This window comes from Hyalella azteca, unplaced genomic scaffold, assembly GCF_000764305.2.
Source record: "Hyalella azteca isolate HAZT.00-mixed unplaced genomic scaffold, Hazt_2.0.2 contig10098, whole genome shotgun sequence".
In the NCBI taxonomy this organism is placed as follows: domain Eukaryota; kingdom Metazoa; phylum Arthropoda; class Malacostraca; order Amphipoda; family Hyalellidae; genus Hyalella; species Hyalella azteca.
In genome coordinates this window covers 609,231-630,028 of record NW_025940147.1, presented here as the reverse complement: position 1 = coordinate 630,028, position 20,798 = coordinate 609,231, and positions in this window count along the sequence as shown.

Genomic DNA, 20,798 nt, shown 5'->3' with positions numbered 1-20,798 from the left:
GACCAGCATCTAGGGCTTCGATTCTCTGTCCATGACTTTTCTTTTTAAAAATCGGAAGGCAGGGCTGCAGTATTTGTTGTGAGCCCTCGTGCCCTCGCGGCACAAAGAAGCCCTCGCCCGCACTTCTGGCGTGATGCCAGTCAGCGGAGCAGACTTGCTTCTGCTCCATCATGGCTTGGAGTTTACTCAAATTCCTCAACCGGGAATATTTCAATTTACTTCAATAAAAACATTTTTGTGTAAAACCATTAGTGCCAAATGGGGCAGTAAAATCGCCGTGGATTTTGAAATTTCCATTATTTTTGTCTTGCACTAAAAATCTAGCTGTCCGAAAAACCGAGGGGTTAGCAAGTTTGCCAGGATTGGCTTGCACGGAGATCGATGATAGCTTGTTATCGGCAGCGAACAACAATCGTGTCGCTAACGCGTCCTGCTAATTGCTTTAAAGTATCGGCATTTGAGTCAGCCACCGGCGCCACCTGGTAATGAACGTCACTATTTTAGACTGGCATTCGTCCTACGGCTGGCTGTCGATGAAATTATTTGGGCTTTTGAAAGAAATCAGTTGTTCTTGCGGGTATTCATTAGTGGCCCAAATTATTGAAATTAGGCTAGATGAGCACAAATATTATGTCGGGTTGCGCAGCGGATGAGTAACATGTCTGGCACTAATTTCCAATATGCGACTTTGGAAAGATGAAATAAAAATCTTACGCCATCGTCGCTTCCAAAGCCCGTTTGGTTGAGCCTCTCTAACCTTCAGGGGGATTTTCTGTGCTGCGAGCATACATAAGTCAATCATCTTGCGCTGTAGCATCACCACTAGAGAGACTTGCGATGCTATGAGGCTACATCGGTCGAGTATTTTGCACTGCATCATGCCAAGTACGTAACATTTGCAATGCGATATTGCATATTTCTTGATCAGCCTTGGTATTGTCAGTGCGATCAGCGAAGATAGTGCTCGTTTGCCTTGTAATAAGTAGTAAGTATTTTTTAGTATTTTATTACCCATGCCTGAATTTTTCGGTATCCTGATGACTTCATTCTATCACTCGAATACACCTGGTTGTCAATGTCACGTTTCACATAATGACGCAACATAACTGCTGCTAATGCCAGTACTTACAGCAGATAGCCACCGTGAGAACTTGAAGCATATTTAACTTTTATCTTCTCAAGCAATTACGCAAATGTATTTTTATGAAAAATGAATTCTTCAGCTGGAATATTGACAAATTTACTGCCGCCGATTTCCGTCTTCACGGTTGCCACCGCTTTACCTGTCGATATTCTGAACAGAGTCCGGCTAAATACGTTTTTACAGGGTGATTCACTGGAAATTCCTGATTTGAAAGCCGATTAAAAAAAGAACTAGTAAAGATATCATTACAATATTAATTTTATTGCAAAATATATTACCTGAATTTTTATGTCATTTATTTTTATAGATGACATCGTACAAATGACGGCCGCCATTGTCAATGCATTCAGTGAAGCATATTGACGGGTATGTTGGCGATGGCTTGGCGTATGTTGTTCTTCAAATGAGGTGGGGTCCTTGGACAGTAATTGTCAACAATTGATTTAAGATAACCCCTTAAAAAATCAGACTGAGCCGAATCGAGGGAACGGGATGTCCAAAGAAGGTCACCTCTCAAGAAGATAAGGCGCTCGGCAAACTGTTGTCTCTGAAGATCCATTGAACTTGTGGCCATGGATCGTGGCTCTATCCTGTTGGAACCAGACATCCCTGCCATGCATTTCAGCCAGTTTCAGCCGTTATTTTATATTAAAGGCTTTAAAGCCGTCAATTATTTGCGTGTGCCGAACTGCAGTCACCGTTACTGCGCGTTTGTTTTTCTCAAAGAAATAAGGGCCAATTATGCCGAATTTTGATACCACAAACTACACAGTTGCGCAGAAGCGTCTCTCCTATGCCTTCAGGTGCTGTGGCAGTCCGCTGACCTCAAGACCCTCGTGCATTCACACTTGCCGTAAATGTGTTCACCCACGTAACAATTTTTATTTCCGATTAGGAACCCTACATGAAGGACGAATACGAAATCGAATACGGAATGTCGTTGAATAGCGATAATGGAACGGTCATTAGAAAAGCACGCCTCGACAACAAACCCACGCTGTTCACTTGCCCAATGCATAGTGGCAACTGACTAAGCGGGACACAAAACTTCTTAACTTTGGCCTTGCATATGAAATACTCTTCGCGCTATTCCTACTACTTCTGGCTGCTTGGCGCGAAGTACAAAACAGGAGCTTTTCGTAAATCACTCTGTACAAGAAGGCAGTGCGATTTGCTTTCTCTTCTCAAACATGGTTTATACGTTCAAAATCAGAGTGAGAACGTCAACTTCCTTATAATAGACGATCATTCCAAAAGAACCTGACTAGGTAGAATGGAAATATAGTTTAACACTAATGGTCCGACTGGCGCATGCCTCGTTTAAATCTCCATCTTCGAATTTAATGGGCCTTGCATGACCTAATGCCATTCATGACGAGTAAAAAAATACGAGCAAACGAAGTGTATGCTGCATCCATCAATTTCCTCTCTCGAAAAACCATCGGTGGTGTCGCTGCGGCCGGCGCCAGCGAGATGAGTTTTTCATTTCAGATTTTGTCGTGGCCATCGCTCGGCCTAGTGCGAGGTGAAGCATCGGACAGGATTTTCTATTGGTTTGTTGTTTGGAAGGCAAATTGCAGCAGATTGGAACTCTGCCTCGCTTATCGATCGCTAAATGAAGCACGATGGTTTCCATGCCATACATCCGTCGTTTTTCGCGATCGTATATAAACCAGGGTAATCACCTGACGATCGTCGGCCAACTAGTGGCCACCGATTCACAATGCAGCCAAGATATGATACTGGGCTATTGCATCAGAACGGTGTTTACAATTTACAAAAGGGCATTGACTGTCAGTTTCTTCTGAAAGTGACATGCTATTCATGCCTTGAATTTTCTAGCTTATCGTGACCAGTTCATTGAGGCAAATACACATTGCACTGCTGTTAAAAATAAACAGATTGCGGAATTGCCCAGAATCCGAATCGCTTCCACGTCGCATCGTTCGCCACGCATGGAGCCTCAGAAAAGTTGCTTCCCGTCAGAGTGTTCTAGACATTTTATGTAAGAAAATTAATGATGGATTTGTATCCCTCATAATTGTGCTTTAATGCAAATTAGTCCTAAATATTTCTGCTATAAATGGTCTACAGCTATTCACTAAGTATGATGATAATTCCGCTTACCCTTTTTAGCGCATTTTCTCATTTATGGAAAAAAGACGCTATTGTGCTCGTCATGTCCGTCCGTCTGTCTGTCCGTCTGTCTGTTCGTCCGTCTGTCTGTCTGTCCGTCCGTTCGTCCGTCCGTGACCACGTTTTCGTCGACGAGAAAATGCGCTCTCTGTCGCTCACTGCAGTGAGTACCTATACTGAGTTATATTTTTTACTCATTCAGACTATTTCACTTCGAGTGAAAACTGAAACTGATCTTGCACATCCGTACGTGCAGATTGATGATGGTTTGTTTCATTCGGGGAAGTTACCAGCAAAACCATTCTCATTTTTATTTTTTTCGAGAATTTTTACAGGCTGTTATGTAGTTATAAACTTCATTTTCGCATCGGGAACTCATGTTGTCTTAAATAATTCTGTCCACACCGTCCACGTTCAAGCCACAGTCGTTACCATATTTGTTATCGCGTGAATGTTAACTGTTGTTAAACTTAATCGCACTCTGTTACCAGAATCATAGTCTTAGTGAGATGAATTTATTTATTTTAATAGAGCAATGTCAATCATTCGGATGAAGTTTTAAGTTGTGTATTATTTTGTATTAAAATGTATTGGCTGCACTCGGTCGATCTTGTGACATTTCCCTCCATGAACGCCGCTTTGTTTGCCATGTTCGACGCCTGGTTTAATGAGCCAATAATTAACGAGGCAGCTTGTCTAGCGCCGCGTTAACAACAGATTGAACTTGTTAATTGATGTGCTTCTAAAAGATGCAGCTGAAAATTGGGCTCAACCTCTGGACCATCAGCTTTAGTGTTTGAGATGTGGGTTTCTCGTGGTACTGACGAAAATCCTGCGTTATTTCTCAATGCAAATATCGCTGGACACACGATTCGTGGTCGGATTTATTGGGTAGCCTCAAGTAGAAATTAGGCCGATCATCATTGATAGGTCAACGAAGATTTTTTATATCAAGCATGCAGGGACAAAACTTAAAACTCGTGTCTCTTATCAGTGATAAGAGACACGAGTCAGTTATCACAAAAGCTATGTATTGTATGCTGCCCATAGTATTGTGCGCTTTTTTCTTCTTTGTCAGCTGTCCTGTCTACAATTTGACTTTATTTCGTTGAGATGTTATATCCTGAAATCACTGCTTCAATGACCTGATGGTTTCGTGTAACGTTGCCGCACTAAATTGACGTTTGTCATGTTCAAGGCACCCGTGGAAATTTTTGTCAATCACGCGTCATTTATCAGCAAGACACGTACATGGTTCATGTTCTGAAACGATTGCTTCAATTCCCAGTTAATAGCCGTCTTAATGTTAAGCTTTACTTTTGAACAAGTTAACCATTTTTCTGGCATATGTCAATAAGATGAATATCTCTTTTGAATGTCTATTATGCACCAAATAGAGATTTGCAGATGGCGCAATCCCGCCCACGTGTTTCATTTTCACGAATGATCTGCCAAAGTCTCTCTCCGATTTTGCTGTCTGCAGACCTTAATCCATTGATGTTAATGTTAGCCCAGACTTGTGCAGATTTTCTCAACTTGGACTCGTGCTGGCCCAAGTTTGTGTGTTCGATGAATTGCTCTCTTGAAAGAAAACCCCGCAGTTCTGCGGCGGCGAGCTCTTGCAGCTGATCTAGCAGATGCTACAGCACCTCATTTGCTTCCTGAAAATAATGTCAGAGCTGAGCTAGATTTGAGGTTTAACTTTGTATCTTTGAGTCACGGATGTGGTATGCACAACTTGAATACGAGTGTGAATGATGTGGTATGTACGACTTGAGTATGAGTGTGACTGACGTGGTGGTGGTATGTACGACTTGGGTATGAGTGGGACCGAGGTGGTATGTATGACTTGGGTATTGCTGGACTTGATACACAAACAAGAAACAAAAAAATTCATATATATATTTATTTTGGACTTGATCCCACGGACGACCGGTACAAAGCTTAAAGAAGCCGGTGCCCATACAAATTCGGAACGAGACCAAGATCCAGAATAAGAGCTTGGTAGATGTAATAATAGAGGTTCGCCGACCTGAAAGACGAAGGAACCCAATCCAACGTAACTCTAAAAATTACAAGAACCGTGGTAGAAAAAAATTTTAAACGCGCAATAAGGTATAACAAAAATCTTCAACTTTTTAGTTGTTAAAAATGATTTCAATCTTATGAAGCAACGAAATTACACACCCTTTACAATAAGTAGCATCTCAGAGTTGCACATTTTGAATCGCTGAAAGTCCCCCAAAAGATAGAACGAAGTGTTGCACCAGATATGCAGGAAGTCTATGGAAATGAAATTAAAAGATGTTGAATAATGAGGAAAATTAACAGGTGAACGTGGCCAAAATTTTGTCTCACCATTTCAGTATTGTAACCGTAATGTAACAGCCTCGCACCCACCTTAAAACTGTGTACCACCAAGCGGTTAGGCAGCAATTTTAAGAGGCAATAAAAGAGGCCATATAAAGGGAAATCATGAAAGGAGGAGTAAGGACAGACTCCAATTTAAATTAATTATTGGAAAGACCTAATCCTTTCCACAAGAAAAGGAACATACAGATGCAATTTATAAAGAGCCAAAGCTCCAAAATTTAAGTGGTCTAGCCGCAGTAGAGGGCGATGCCCAAGATTTGATCTGGAGTCGTCCCTTTTCTAATTAAAGAAGAGCGAACATGCACGTAAGAAAAGTAAATAAAACGAAAAGCAAAGAGTGATCACTCAAAATAATAAATAGCAATTAAGAAGGTATGGCTTTACACACTCCTACCAGAGAAACATTGATTGACGTTTTTACCTCCAATTCTTACTGCCAACTCCTACTGTTTACAAATTCATACCCAAAAATAGGTATGAAGAAAAAGAAATTTAGAACCTGAGGAATGTGGAAATTTCTAACAGTATGAGTGAGACCGACGTTTTATGTAACGTATAAGAACGAGTGGGACTGCAGATGCCTTATTTATATTAAAATTTAAATATTTAAATAAATTATTCTGCTAATATTGTGATGAATGTTTTCAAGAGGTCATTAGTTTCTTTCATTATTATGTTGTAATTATTTTTTTAGTTGTCATGCGTTTATTATAATCTTAGAATTAGATTTCTATGTATCGCATTTTTTTCTTTCAGAGATTTCACAGGCCGGTTCACAGCACACCTTATTGAATTTCTTGGTCTTTTGAGGTTTTTCTTTATTGATGTTTATGGAGGGCGAATAGCCTAACCCCACGGTGCTTCCCACAGCTTGATCCGCAACGATATTTCCTCGTCTACTCAATCCAATTTTAACGCCAGTAACTCTGTCGATAGAAAAAGTTAGGCTCTTCCGCAGGCCGGTTTGTTATCAAGACGCTGTTCCGCATGACTGCGCCAGAGTTTGTCTTCCATGCACGCTAGATTAATATTTTCAGTATAAGGCCCCCCAAACTCTTGAGTTTAAAAGTTCAATTAAACGATCGTTTCGCAAGACAATGAGTTGAGATGAAAAATATAATGAAATATAATGGAAAAAGTTCTTTAAATTCTGGCTTGCCCTTCTGAATTCAAGATAAAGAATTTCAAACTGAATGCACTCGTATTAAAGAAGTTGGTAGAGTATACTTTTGATCTTGTATTGATTTATATTAATAAGGCGCATTTGAAGCGACATTTGTACTGCCTTCTGTAGGTCGACAGCCCTGCAGCTCTGCGGCGCCCAACAAAGCACAACCTCGTGCGTCACCCACGCACTTTGTTTTGTCCTTTCTGTTCCAGCCATCATTTACATCTGCCGTATTTGCGCCTTTTGCAATATCATTCATAGGTTCGTCGTTAGAAATTGAAAGATTCTTCTGCATGTATCTCTATTTATATCACGTCAGCATTCATCGCTTATTTCATTTAATTTAAGTGATTTCCACATGTACACTTACACATATTTGTTTTTCTTCTCGTCATTGTTAAGCTCATTTCTCCACTGAAAATATGCCATATAACAGATCTAGTTCATTGCAATTGCAATTTCATCTTCCTTTCCAAAATTTTCTCTCCCAAAGCCGCATCTTTTTGGCGTCACTTGCAAGTTCAAGCTCTCGTTTCCTCCGGCATTGCAGGTTTGCTTGCCGTGTCGGCAGCTCGCCAGGCCGGCATAGGCCTTCTAATTTATGTCACGGCCGCGAGTGCTTACCCTAAGTCAGGGGATTTAAGAGGATCGTCGCAATTAGACGACTTGATAATACGAGGGCCGCCCCTGCCATTCCTTCCACTCTTTTGCTGAGGCTCTACTGGACCTTCTGGACCAGGTCCTGGCGAGTGTTACTGTCGATGTGACTTTTTTTGCTTTTGGGATTGAATTAAAACTGTAATTTAATTCGACCCATGTGCGTACATACCATTCAGTAGTCAAGTGTCTTATCTTTAAGTTCGCTTAGAATTATAGCTTTCAGTTTAAGAATGATGCCGTGATTAACCATGCCTAATTAATTCATATAGAATGGTTATAACTCAATACGCTTCAACTCAACTGATGTTTATTTCATTATGCATTATTTGTCGGTTGTCAGAACACTCAAATGGGCTACGCATTTAAGTTTGCAGTATCTTCGATCTGTGTATATTCGTACAGGTCCATGAGCGCGCTTTACTCTCAGTGTAAGAAAAAAAAACTTTCCTTACGCCAGGCTACTCTAGACGCTATCTCCTTTATCTTGTAATTCTATTTATTTTCGGTGCAATTAAATGTGGCAGGGAAGGTGCGTTATCGGAGTGGTCGACAGGCGATGCGTCTTCATTGGCGTGGTAGAGAAACTTCTTGTTTTTACGACACGCCTTTGTCTAAAGGCGACCGCAGCCGCAGATTTCAACCCTAAAATGTCATTGTACAACACGTGTTTGGTGAAATTATATAAACACATAAGAATGATGCTGCATAAGCAAATGATACATTATTTATTCTAGCATGCCGATAATTACCTCTGATAAGTTACTGTAGTTCTTTTGGTTAGCTGCACGTGTTCAGTTCACTGCTGACCTCTAGTACACTCCATTGTCTCTAATTCCTGAGATCAGGCCATCCACTGATGTTCTCACGTCTCAAGTGACTTCGTCAGTTACTTCCCTCTCCTAATTAAACCCAGCCCAACTCCCTCTGCTATCTACTCGACCCTTCCTGCTCATCAAACATCCTCTCGTGAAAAATACAGCTGTACATACGGTGCCGCGACATGTGCTATACCTCTGACGTGGTCACGACCCTCGTCTTAAATGTAGAACAAGTGTCTTCCTTCGAAGACTATTCATCTGAATTATTGAGGTTGTTATTACGTGGGGTGAATTTTAATGTACATTGTTTTTACTAGCATAAACTCAATATACTTTTTGTACTTTATTATGCACATTTGATATAGTTTCAATGTGAATAACTGCACTTCCGTTCAACTTCGTAAGCTTCTCTCATGCCGGTGAGTGTGACTTATTAGTTACTCACTATCGTCATGTCAGGAGACTTTAACATGATATTTCTACTATTTTCCCTATTATATTGAAGTTTAGTTAGTAATTGTAAGGCCACGTGCAGTAATTTGCCTGTGCGTCTATATTCACGCGTGCGTGGTACGAATCATTGTTACCCCAGACCAGTCCATTATACGGGAGCTCGTAACCATCACTCCCGTGCACCTCATAACCAGCCATTCTACAGTCCTCAATGCTAAGCTCAATTTGAAGGCGGATTATCGGTGGCCGATAGATGGGCGACCTTTCCTCAACGGGTATTTCTAACGAGGTAGCTGCAAAGCGACACATTAAATGCAGACTATTCTGCGCCTTAAAACGCAAGTCTACTGTGCCGACGGCAGGCAGATCTCATTAGCTCCTTGTTCCGTGCAGGCTTTTTGCTGCTCACCTTTTTCTCCATCTTTATTGACTTCCTCCTCTTTAAAGTGAGGCGTATTTGCCTCAGTAAAATAGGACCTCTCGCGACTTTTTGCCAAATTTTGCGCGGCATACTTTGCGTCGCAAAGGGTTCGTTATGCGCGACGCTACGTTGCCGTTCCGACTGCTGCTAAAGTGTCGTTGCGCGATGACTTGTAAAAAACGAGCGCCGGTAGAGGGCGCTGCGCCGACATAAAGCGCGCCGTTCATGATGCCGCGTTGTTACGAATATTTTTGTTTAGCTCACTCCGACATTTTTTAGGGCTGCGTTAGATATTTAGATGAGCTCGCTTGCGCTGCAGAGTTGATACTACGAAACAAGCAACTTGTTCGGTGCAATTGCTCCTTTCTCTTGATTAAATTGGTTTTAATTTTTACGTTGGGGCGATTCGCCGATACCTGGCGTGCTCAGTTTCTTATTTGGTAATTTCTGTGCTACTGCTTGATACCAAGCTTTGCCTGCAACGGTTTTTATCTTCTTTTTTGGTATACTACACGAAGAATGGATCATTATTATGAACTTTAATTTTTTATTAGGTATCTAAACAATGTTCTTATCTATTGACTTTTATTTTTTAACGCCTGTATTCCTAAAGCTCCGCTGCCTGTGTATTGATGCCTAACTAAGTACCGATGAGAATAAATTTTTTTTTTTTTGAAAGTGGTACGTATGTTGTATTTGACAGGAATTTCGTATTCTTTTATTATTGAACTACATTTTATGTATGTATAAAATGTAAATATTGTGCAGTTATAAATAACGTTCATCAAGCCTCGTATTGTTATCTGATTACAATAATAGATTCATCATTATTATGATTTGTACAGCTAAATCATTAGCGTTATCGGCATTTTTATGAAGAATATTCTTTATAATAATTGTGGTTTTTCTAAATTTCTATATTATTTTCACAAATACATTTAAATGAAACAAATATAACTTACCTGTTGATGACTGATGAAAATACTAAGGCATTCATTCGTTCATAGCCAAACATATGATGGAACGTGGCTTCAAGCCACTCGATCTTCGCTGCTTCACACCTCCAGCGGGTTCGCGGAGCCTACTGCCTGCGTCCGAGTTCAGCAGCTCAGTGCTCATCTTGCAGTTGTGAGTGTAGGGTGTGTCCGCAAAAGGTCTTCTCAACGTCTGTGTAAGCGTCGTGAAAAATGAAAATTACTCCCGCTGAGAAATTCATGAACATCGTCCATGATACTTTATCTTGAACACATGTGATTGATGATGAATGATGTTCCCAATATCCTAAGTTTTTATCCTTTTTTAGTTTTTGTTGAGGAATTCTGGAAATAGTGCTCCTTGTGAAGTTGGGCTGAGAACGGCGTACGCTACCTTCGTTTCAGAAGCCGCACTTTGTTATGAAGATCGCTTTCTACGTTTACATTCTGATTCTTTCGGTGCCTCGCTTGACAATCAACCGAACTTTGAACTATCCTGTATTACTCGTCCTTTAGAAAGCATTTAATCTTCATAGATTTGAATCGTTGCTACCTTTTATTTTGGAAAATTCATCTGGACATCAGAAGGAAAATGGCTATACAAAAGGTTCTATTGAAATCGGCAACTAATTCTAAAGCCGATAGTGTTAACAAATTTAGCAATACAGTGAACAAAAGAAGAAACTCTCGGATCGCACTTCCTTGCGTGCGAACTAGCCATGGTAGAGCCGCCTGTGGTCAAAGGTGGGCTTTCGCTCGAGCGTGCACGAAAAGAACATTTTTGCAGCTTTCTTTAGTGTTGATCTTTTTTATCTTGAGTGCCGTTCCTGTAAGAGCGGATGGCAATATTCCAGGAACTGCTGTTCGTAATAACAACGGCGGATATGTGGAAATACCATGCTGCTCCCATCAGTTCACGAGAAAAGGTAAACAACTTTTTGTCTATTTCACCCTTGCATGAGGAGTTTCTAATTTGTTCTATGCGTAGGTACTATTACCGCCAATCTCACTCATGTCGCCAGCCTTGAATATAGGGCGACTTATTATATGATAAAAAATATTTTTGCGAGATCAAGCCAGCTCTTTGTGGTTATCAGATACAAGGTAAAAACCTTGTAAATCATAGTTGTGACTAGTATTGTTTGGTTTTTATTGAGAAAATGTCAGTTTAGAGCAGTTGTACGGTCTATAATAACTGCTGAGTGGCCACTTGGCACTTGCCTGTGATTGATGGAAGTATACATGTATATAGTAGTACTGAAGTAGTATAGTTACAATTCGTGATCACAGATTATTTTTACAAGGATATTATTTGTATCACACACATGATTACTACTATTTAACTATTCAATGATAATTAGGCAACACGCAACAAGATATTATACCGGTAGTTGCCTTATATCATCCATCTGGTCTCAGGTGCCACCATTAATTTCTAGAAAAACATTGACTAATTTGCTTGTTATCATAACATTGAGTGAACAAATTGCCTACTATTACTACTACTAATTATTGGCTAATTTATAATATTAGCATTATGCAATATCTGCAGGACCTCAATGCAGGGTGCTGGGTCCTTGGGCAAAAGATAGACTTGTACATTTACTCTTATAACTCAATTCTAAGGCCTGAAATTTGGTCTAACTTCACAACTTGGTGAATATTTTTAGTTTGAGTCTGGCACCCAGATGGATTGATATTTCATTTATGAAACGCTATTGCTGGTTTTACACGCCATAAACCCTTTGTTGGTACAGTCCGTACAGCAAGAAAGTAACTATCTAAGCTAGCCTAACAGTAGCTAAACCTGGGCCTGAAAAAAATCCTAAATATATTGGTATTTCATGAAGCATGTTATTTTTATATCCATTTTATTTTGCTTTAAGTTTTAACTAGTGAGAATATAGCTAATATGTACTTTTTGAAGTCTATGAATTTCCAATAGGATAGGTGTCATGTTAAAATTTGAAAACTTTTTACTGATATACTGATGCTTTCTAAGAATCAGGTCCATCTTTGTCTTCCATTCAGTTTCCAATTTGTTCTCCTGATTAATTTCTAAATTATATTCATATTAGTTACAGACTTGATACAGTTTATAATGAATGAACTGCAGAGTATGAACTAATACCATTATATTTTTAGTTTTGCTTTCCTCATGAATGGGTATTCAATAAATGGATTAGTAAATCTGCAAAAATGGGTACCTATGAAAGATACTAAAATATTTCTTTAAAAATATTTGTAATTTTTTTTACATTTTTGTACTTTCCAAGCAAGTTGATGTAAGGAAAAGTAGGTACCGTATAAATGTCAAGTTGTTAAGTCACCCATCAGCCTCTGGATGGTCAGATAGCTTCAACTTTTTGTCAATGAATTTTGGATGCCACATGGCATTACTACAACAATCATGATTCATTTACAAACCAGAATATGAAAGAACAGCTTAACCATATTTTTCTTAGTAGCTCAGCATAATTTTTAGCAATTCTAAAAATGAGCTGCAATATTTGCCAGGAGCCCAGGATTATTGTTGATTAGTTGCAATTTTGTGTAATTTGCATTAATTTTTGGTTTGTTTTTAACCCGTCAATTCTCATACATTCATGCTGTCAATTGGACAACTCCTACCACTTCCACTAATAGCTATCATACTCTGGAAGTTTCCAGAAGTTTAAACATTCCACTAAAGCCTTTTGTGAAGTTGACATCTTCCTCATCAAATATTGTACCTACTGAGAATTTCAACCCTGAACATGAGAAATCCAATTATTTGTGCCCTGTCCCTACCAATGATCTGTGGCATGCAAACTCATTTGCTTGAAAGCAAACATCAAGAAGCTTATGCCTGAAGTTGAACTCTGTTTTCTCATGTTTATGGCTGCTGCTTCCTTTTTTGTGTTCCAAACTTCTATAACTTGGATCTATTAGTCCTGTTGATTTACCAGGCCAAGACTCAAGTTTGTTGGTCACATGCTGGTTAGTCTCTGCCAAACTTTTACCCTGCAGGGCCCTCATGCCTGATGATCAAATGCATCAAGGAATTGATTTATGGCCGCTATTCTTGTTCACACCGCATCTTGCCCTGCAATTTAGATCACTGAGTATGTAATTTGTAATAGGATAATAAATAAGTCAATCATAAAGGATCAGTTACTCCATTTTCCTATAAAATATTGTAAGATCTTCTGTGATCCCTTTATGTCATTAGTAATTTTGAGAAATTTACCCATTGTTGCTTGTTTCTTATGTAATATTAACAAACCCCTTTATGCCTTTCGATCTTTTTATTTATTGTAAACCTTCTGCCATTAACCATCGAATTATTAATTAGGCAACAAAACCTTTAGGTAACAAAACCTTTGAACATAAAGGCTCACATTCAGTATGTGCTGTAAAGAGCTTAATTTCTAAACGAGTCGGCAGTTGCCATCATTGTTGTGGACCAGACTGCTGTGTCACGTTGCAGCCGCAAAAAGAGCCTGTAAGAAGGAGGAGTTCGTCGCGGTGTCGTTTGTGATCGCTTTGAGAAGGAGTGCTGTGCTCTGTTCTACCTGAGTCTCTTTCTTGGGAATTTGTTCAGGCTCGTGGTGGAGAGACAGAGGTTATGTTTCCTTTTCTATTATTTTTTTAGATACCCCATGGTTTCATCAATATTATAAGCCTAAAATTAATGATACGCGGGATACTTTACTATTGTTTGCCCATTTCTACGTCAATCATTTGTATCAAAGTAGAGGCTTAACAGGTTCACGCTCGGACTCGTCACAATGTTAAGCCTCATTGTCTTGCTAAATTCCTTTCAAATAAATGTGTTAATAATTAATTGTGTTGATAAATGTTAATTGTGTTAATAACTGTGTTAATAATTAATTTCAAATAATTGTGAGTTGATCGATGCATCTTTATGTCAGTGACTTAGATTTTTGTTTTGAAAACTTATGATAGTTGGCCGCTGAAGTTGCGTTTTCTTGTGGACAAACATGAATTATATCGCGGTTATAAAGGGTGAAAATTATGATGAAAAATTTCAAATCTTAGATGGAAATTTATCTAGGAGGGGACTGCAGGAGAGTTAATTTTTTCCGCGTTACTAACTTTTATTCGAATTAAATATTGATAAATTACGCACGTTAAATTCGTTTTTTTCCACTTTATTGCAGTTAAGTTACCGTAGTATAGACAAATAGGATCTTAGAAGCGATTCAACTAGAGACATTCCATTTTTCAATGTTTTAATCGTCTTTGAAGTTGTAGGCATTCCGACCCTTGTAAACTGTCATACAAACTGCGTATCTATTTAAAGATACAATGTTCAGGTAAAGGTTAGCGGCTGGTAGATAGTTGAGCATAGAACCGAGTATATTTGAACCTATTTGATGAGTGCAAGGCGACGACGTGCAGTGACTTAGCAAGTGTCTTTGACGCAGGCTTTATTGATGTTCCATTGAGGCATTTGCTGGAGGTATATCGCTGCTTCGCGTGGCGATCTCATGTCCAAAGAGCGTGTTCGTGCTTTTACGGCGGGCCGCGGCTCAAACTTAGGTCCATTTAGTAGCGCTAATTGGAGCCTTGCTATGCCATTTGAGGTCTTATTCATCGCTCACTCCGCGCTACATGTTTGTTTTACGTTCGCATTCTTACTCTAGCAACTGCTGTTCTTGCCTTCTTTTCTGATGAGAAATAATACGAAATATGTGCTTACTTCTTCGCTTTAGTCAGATTGACTGTGATAATTGTTAGATTCATTCCGTTAGATCCAATTATGCCTTGGAAATTGGGCTTAATCTCGTCATTTAAGCGTGGCGCCATGACTTGATTTACATTTTTCAGTAAAATTTATATGCAATAAGGTGCTTGAAAATCAAATCCTACTGCTGTCAAGTTCGTTGTACAAACTCGATTTCAGAAATCATAGTTTAATTTTCTACTTGATTTATGATGAAGGTACCTGATTTTATACGTCACTCGCGTATTCAATTTCACTTCAATTAATTATGCTGTCAAGACTTGAAAACCTAACCAATTTGTTCTCAGAAAGGACGAAATTAATGGCCAAAAATCCCCCGAGCTCAAGAGTGTTAGTGTTTCTAGTCATGCTCAGCTTGGTACAGCCGTGAATAAATCTTCCGTTTGACTTTGCCCACAATACAACTCGCTTGTGTCGACACCTCTTTCAGGAACCAGGCAAAGCGCGGTCACGTTCATGAAATGACTCAAGAGATTTATGTGACTCTCTATAGTTGGTCAAGACGAATGCTAATCGTGTTGCATTTGTCTTTTATGGAGCCATGATTGCCTTCAAATATCCCTCACTTGGTGCAAGGCTTTCCCATTAATAATCTCGCTCTACGGGTCTTTGGCATGCAACTCTGAGGGCAGTTGCTCGTCGGTGGCTGCACGTCCAAGTCTTCGTACATTCTGCCATAATAGACTAAATCTTTTTTCCTCTTATTTTTCTTTTTGGATCTAAAACTATATTTCTCCCAAATTTGGTTCTAGCTAAAATTTTATTAGTCATCAGGAGAAACGTTTTATGATTGCCTACTGAGAAACGTCGAGCGTCCACATTTTGAATGTTTCAAAACATATTTTGATCAATTATAGTTTGCAGATGTCAGTCGCTTCATGTTCGTTTCTTGTCTGAGGTAAAATTTTTACACACTAATTTTCTATTTTATTTAGCTCTTGGTTCAAGATTTTCACCAACGAAAGATGTAAATTATTTTGACGATCTTACCTTGCGTTTGTCTTCACCGTATTGCGTTATTTGAAGCATTGCCCCGCTTCAGTCAACATCGTCTGTATCTCATACGGTAACGCAATGCTCATCATTTGATCAAAGTTTGCCATGTGAGTGACTATAATATAACGAAGCCATATTTACGATAGGCCTAACTGCTGCGACACGTCCTCCCGAGGGCGCGCCTCGAGCTGCAACGACTGACAGCCTCCCAGAAGAACTTCGTAGAGAGAGGGCAATCGATCGTCCCAATAATGATATTGGTATGGAACGTGAGCGCAGAGTCCATGGCTAGCTAGCTTCTAGAAATAATCCCAGAAATATCGCCGGCCACTGCTTTGCCGACACTCTGCCACCAACACCATAGCTCTGCTCATGATTATCGACAAGATGATACTACTGATCTGAATTTTATTCTGCACATTGAATATTTTCAACATAAGAAATTCATATCGTTTTAAGTTATTCGTAGGCTAGGCTTTAATTTCTATTTTTGAACGATGCTCTGTACAAAATTTCAATGACACGATTGAATAAGCTAAATGTAAAATTAATAGACATCACCTCTCCCGGCCTAGATAAAAAAGGAAATTTCGTGATACCGGAGTACCTATAAATTATTGACCTTGCCTTGTGCTAGATATTTCATAATTTTCCATATGCCAGATTATGACTATTTTTGTGGGAGTTTCTTGCTTTATGAGCTGTCTTTGTTTTCCTCCTGGCACACATATGCAGAACTGGTTAGCGAAGGTAAGATGCTTGGCGCTCTGAGAGCGAGTGTGCAGCAATCCATGGAGCTGGCAAGCCTGCGTGCTGCCGTAATGCCAAGACGATCAGCACCTGGAGGCCGTCTATAAGAGGATAGGCCTGCTGCTCTCGCTCGAGTGGATGGACCAAGTCTCAAGTCTCTCACTCCACAGCCTATAACAAAAGACCCTCCTCTCGGACGTGCTTCTCAGGCTCCGATAAGCCGGTCAGCTCTTTAGGCAACCCAGTTTCCTAGATTTCCTGCGCCTTTCTCTCACCAGACCCAAAATTCACTCGATAAAATGCCCCAAAAATAATTTAGCTAGGCCTTCACTTTTCTACGACGAAGCCGATAAGCTGGTTACCCATTGAGGTGTCCCTCAGCTGAGTGCGTACGCGGTGGCCTGTTCGTCCGTACCTGCTGCAATTTTTTTCTAAATCTTGAATCGCCTCGAAGTCTTCCAGAAGCTGTCATTCGAGAGCTCCGAATCATGATTTATTGAAGAGATTTTGAAATCTGTAGAGACTTCAAAATTGTGCGGCGTCACGGAAATTTCAAGCTGTCCAACAAATAAACATATATTTCAATTTAAACTACATAAAAAACGAAACAATAATTCTTTTTCATTAAACATTAAAATTTACATGGACTGTAGTAATGATTTTGACAGTCGTTTGTGTTTTAAATACTCATCTGCCGCGATTTTCTATCCTCAATGCATTTTTTACTATCATCCCTTTATGCTGATAAAACTGTCTATCCGCCAACTAAGCTACTAGTGGCTAATAATCAGTAATTCCATATTACAGATGCAGTCGTCAAGTGACTGAATTATATTTGTGTTCTAAAGTAGAAGCAAATGTTTGTGACTTGGTACTCCATTTTCCGCGCGTGCACTCGAGGTCTGGACGTGTTATTATCTCGACTCTGAGACGCGAGTCTGCCTTCATCGCGAGTTTTTCTCGTAGTCAAATTCTTGGCCGCTGTTGAAAAACTGCCATTGAATGTTCGAGTTTCAAGACTCATTCATTAATTTTTGTAACATTTTCTCCATAAAATTTATGCCTTATATTTGTCGACGCCTTATTCCAACAGAGATGCCAAAGGTTTATAAAAATATATTGATTTAAAAGGATTTCGATATTCAGTAATATTTTGCAGGCGTTTCATTTCTTACGGATTTATAATTCGCTGGTAGAGATTATTATCCAGTAACTTTTTTACTTTATTTCATATCACCTGTCTTGAAACAAAATTCAACATTTTTAATTAAAATGCCAATCTGTGTTAATCATTTATTACCAAGTTTCGCGAATCATGAAAGCATATTCTTAATTTGATTCCTTCATAGAGCAAGCATTCGCAATGTTTTATGGTTAGCTGGTTTCCAATCCGCGTTCAATTCATACTCATTTTTATAGTGCGCAAAGAATTGTAGCAGTTACAATTAAAATATATTTTAATTTATGCGTCTAACAATCAGGCTAATACATAGCTTCTTAACCTCTGAAGTTGACAATGCAATATTCAAAGCTTGTAATTTGGTGCTCGGGATCTCGCAGCAGACAAGATCTCCTCGGCCACCTCGTGTCGGGCGTCTGCTGCGGCGCTAATCATGCAACAGGGCGCCAAGCTTGCATTTGTCACCGCAATTTCATTCAGCGACCAGAGTTTCAGAGTATGAAGTTTACGTAACACTTCAGCCTCGTGTTTGTCGTGACGAGAAGTCATCATAATAGTACGTATAACTCATAAAAATAGTGGAATTTAGCCGGCGGTTTTCTAGTCGGAACGCAACTGTTATTCATCCATTTTTAGCGCATTTTCTCATTTATGAAAAAATGCACTATTGTGCTCGCCATGTCCGCCTGTCTGTCCGTCCGTGACTTTATGTTTTCGTCGACGAGAAAAAGCGCTCTCTGTCACTCACTGCAGTGACTACTGAGTTATGTTTTTTATATAAATTGATCACTGCTTCAGTACACTTCCCACATGATGATCTTATTTACCGGTTATGTTCTAAGTTAACATTCACAACGCGTCCTCGTGTAGGTCTTCCATTAACTTCATTTCTCTGATCACCACGAGTTTCGTTTCGTATTTTCTACGTTTCTAAGCGCCCGCAAAGAAAAAACGGCATAAGCCCGTGTTAATTTAAGTAGTTATGCCACGTTAACGAATTTAGTTGTGCCACGAACAAAAACTGTGTGTAGTATGACGCCGTGTACCGAGTAAATCCTTGTTTATCTTTGCTCGCAACTAAATAAAGAAATACATCACATTCCTTCTGTGCTCTGCAAAATGTTCAGTAATGTTAAGGCCGGATATACAAACGTTATAGAAAATAATCTTTTGTCTTCTGCTCACGAATTGCCGGCGTCTATTCATACTTTAACATTTACTCGTCAGCTTAAACTTGGTTATTATATATTTAATTGTATTATTAATTGTATTATAAAAGTTGTAGGCTACAGTAAGCATCAACGCTCGGAATGAAAGCAAAGCTATGAATTCTTGATATGTTTGCATATTGCTGAACCAAGCCACGGCTAACATCTTTACCAAATTGTCAGCTCCCCATGGGCGTAAGGGGTGCGTGGCGCATCTCCCACTAAACCATCTATTACCAAAAATAATAATAATTCGTAATAATTTCGTAATAATAATAAAAATTATAAATTTTATTCAGAATCCTTTAGTTTAGAGAAACGAAATTTAAAAAAATCGTTAAACGGCGTGGAATATATATGGGGAGCTTGGAATGACAGCGTCCAAGAAGCGTTATCGCCACTGGCAGTCACGACCATACCTACCGTGAACGAGGGCATCGCTCGTTATCCTCCGAAGCTAAGTAGATAATGGATAAAAATCGTCAAATACTGTAGCCGATGCGCTCTCCATGTTTATAGCTCTATGTGACTGCTTCCCATGTGACTGCGGTGATGCTTCTTAAATTACGAACTCAGATCTAGATTCAAGCATGCCAGCTGCATGGCGCGTTTACGAAAGCGAAATGTCATTGAATGATGCATTTGCAATCTTCTCTACACTGTCACCTCCTAAATTTTATTTCTTTTTGATCATGAACGCTGCAGCAAGCAAAAGAAACAGAACGATTTCTTTGTGGAACGCACTGAAAACTTTTCCAACTAAATTATCACATATACGGTACATAAGTTGCTTCATAAACATGTGGTAAAATTGCAGCACCGCTTTTTTAGATTGAGCTCCTGAAGTCTACTTTACAGTTATTAAATGTCAAGTGATTGCGCTATGAAAATGATATTATTTTAGAAATCAAAATATTCCAAAAACTTCTTGCGGCCTTGACTTCCTGTTATAGTCGACCATGTATTTTTATTTATGCATTTTTCCGCTCTAAATTTCCCTCCTGTTTATCAAGTTTCCGGAATCCCATAGGAGTCTCATGGACTTGCTACAAAAATTTCCGATGACAATAAGCAGCTCCTGCATGATTGTTTTATTCTTAACATCTTAATTCATGTATTCAAGCATCTCAGCTGTCACTAACAAGTTGCCAATGATGGACGTCCAGTTCGGTGTCGTTTTATGCTCGGTGTTCTCTGTCGTCAGTAAATACTTACAATATGACCTATGACCATATATCCTATTCCTCTGCCGGTCATCAGTTCTTACACCTTTTTCACACCTCTGTTGTATCGTTGGAGCGAATTGTGTCTCGCGGAAGGAAGGTCCTGATTTACCGAATCGCTGACACGTTCTTCTGGTTTTCGCGAGCGAAATGCGTTCGTTGCTTATTTGTGCATTGATTTATAGTAATTTTTTGCCCAGTAGGCTGTCGTATAGCCGAGAATTCTGCTCTGCACGTTCTTTCCCGGAAACCCATCCTTGGTCGTCAAATATATCATGCATTGGGTGGCTTCGGCCCAAAATCTCGTGTGCATTTTCCCTGCGAAAATCCTTCTCTTAATTTGTTTTAAGCTTGCAACTTAATTTTTTTTAGCTCGCAACCTGGTCTTTTTAGCGCATTTTCTCATTTATGGAAAAAATGCACTATTGTGCTCGCCATGTCCGTCTGTCCGTGACCTCAAGTTTTCGTCGACGAGAAAATGCGCTCTCTGTCACTCACTGCAGTGAGTATTGAGTTATATTTTTTTGTCTTTCATTCAGGACGG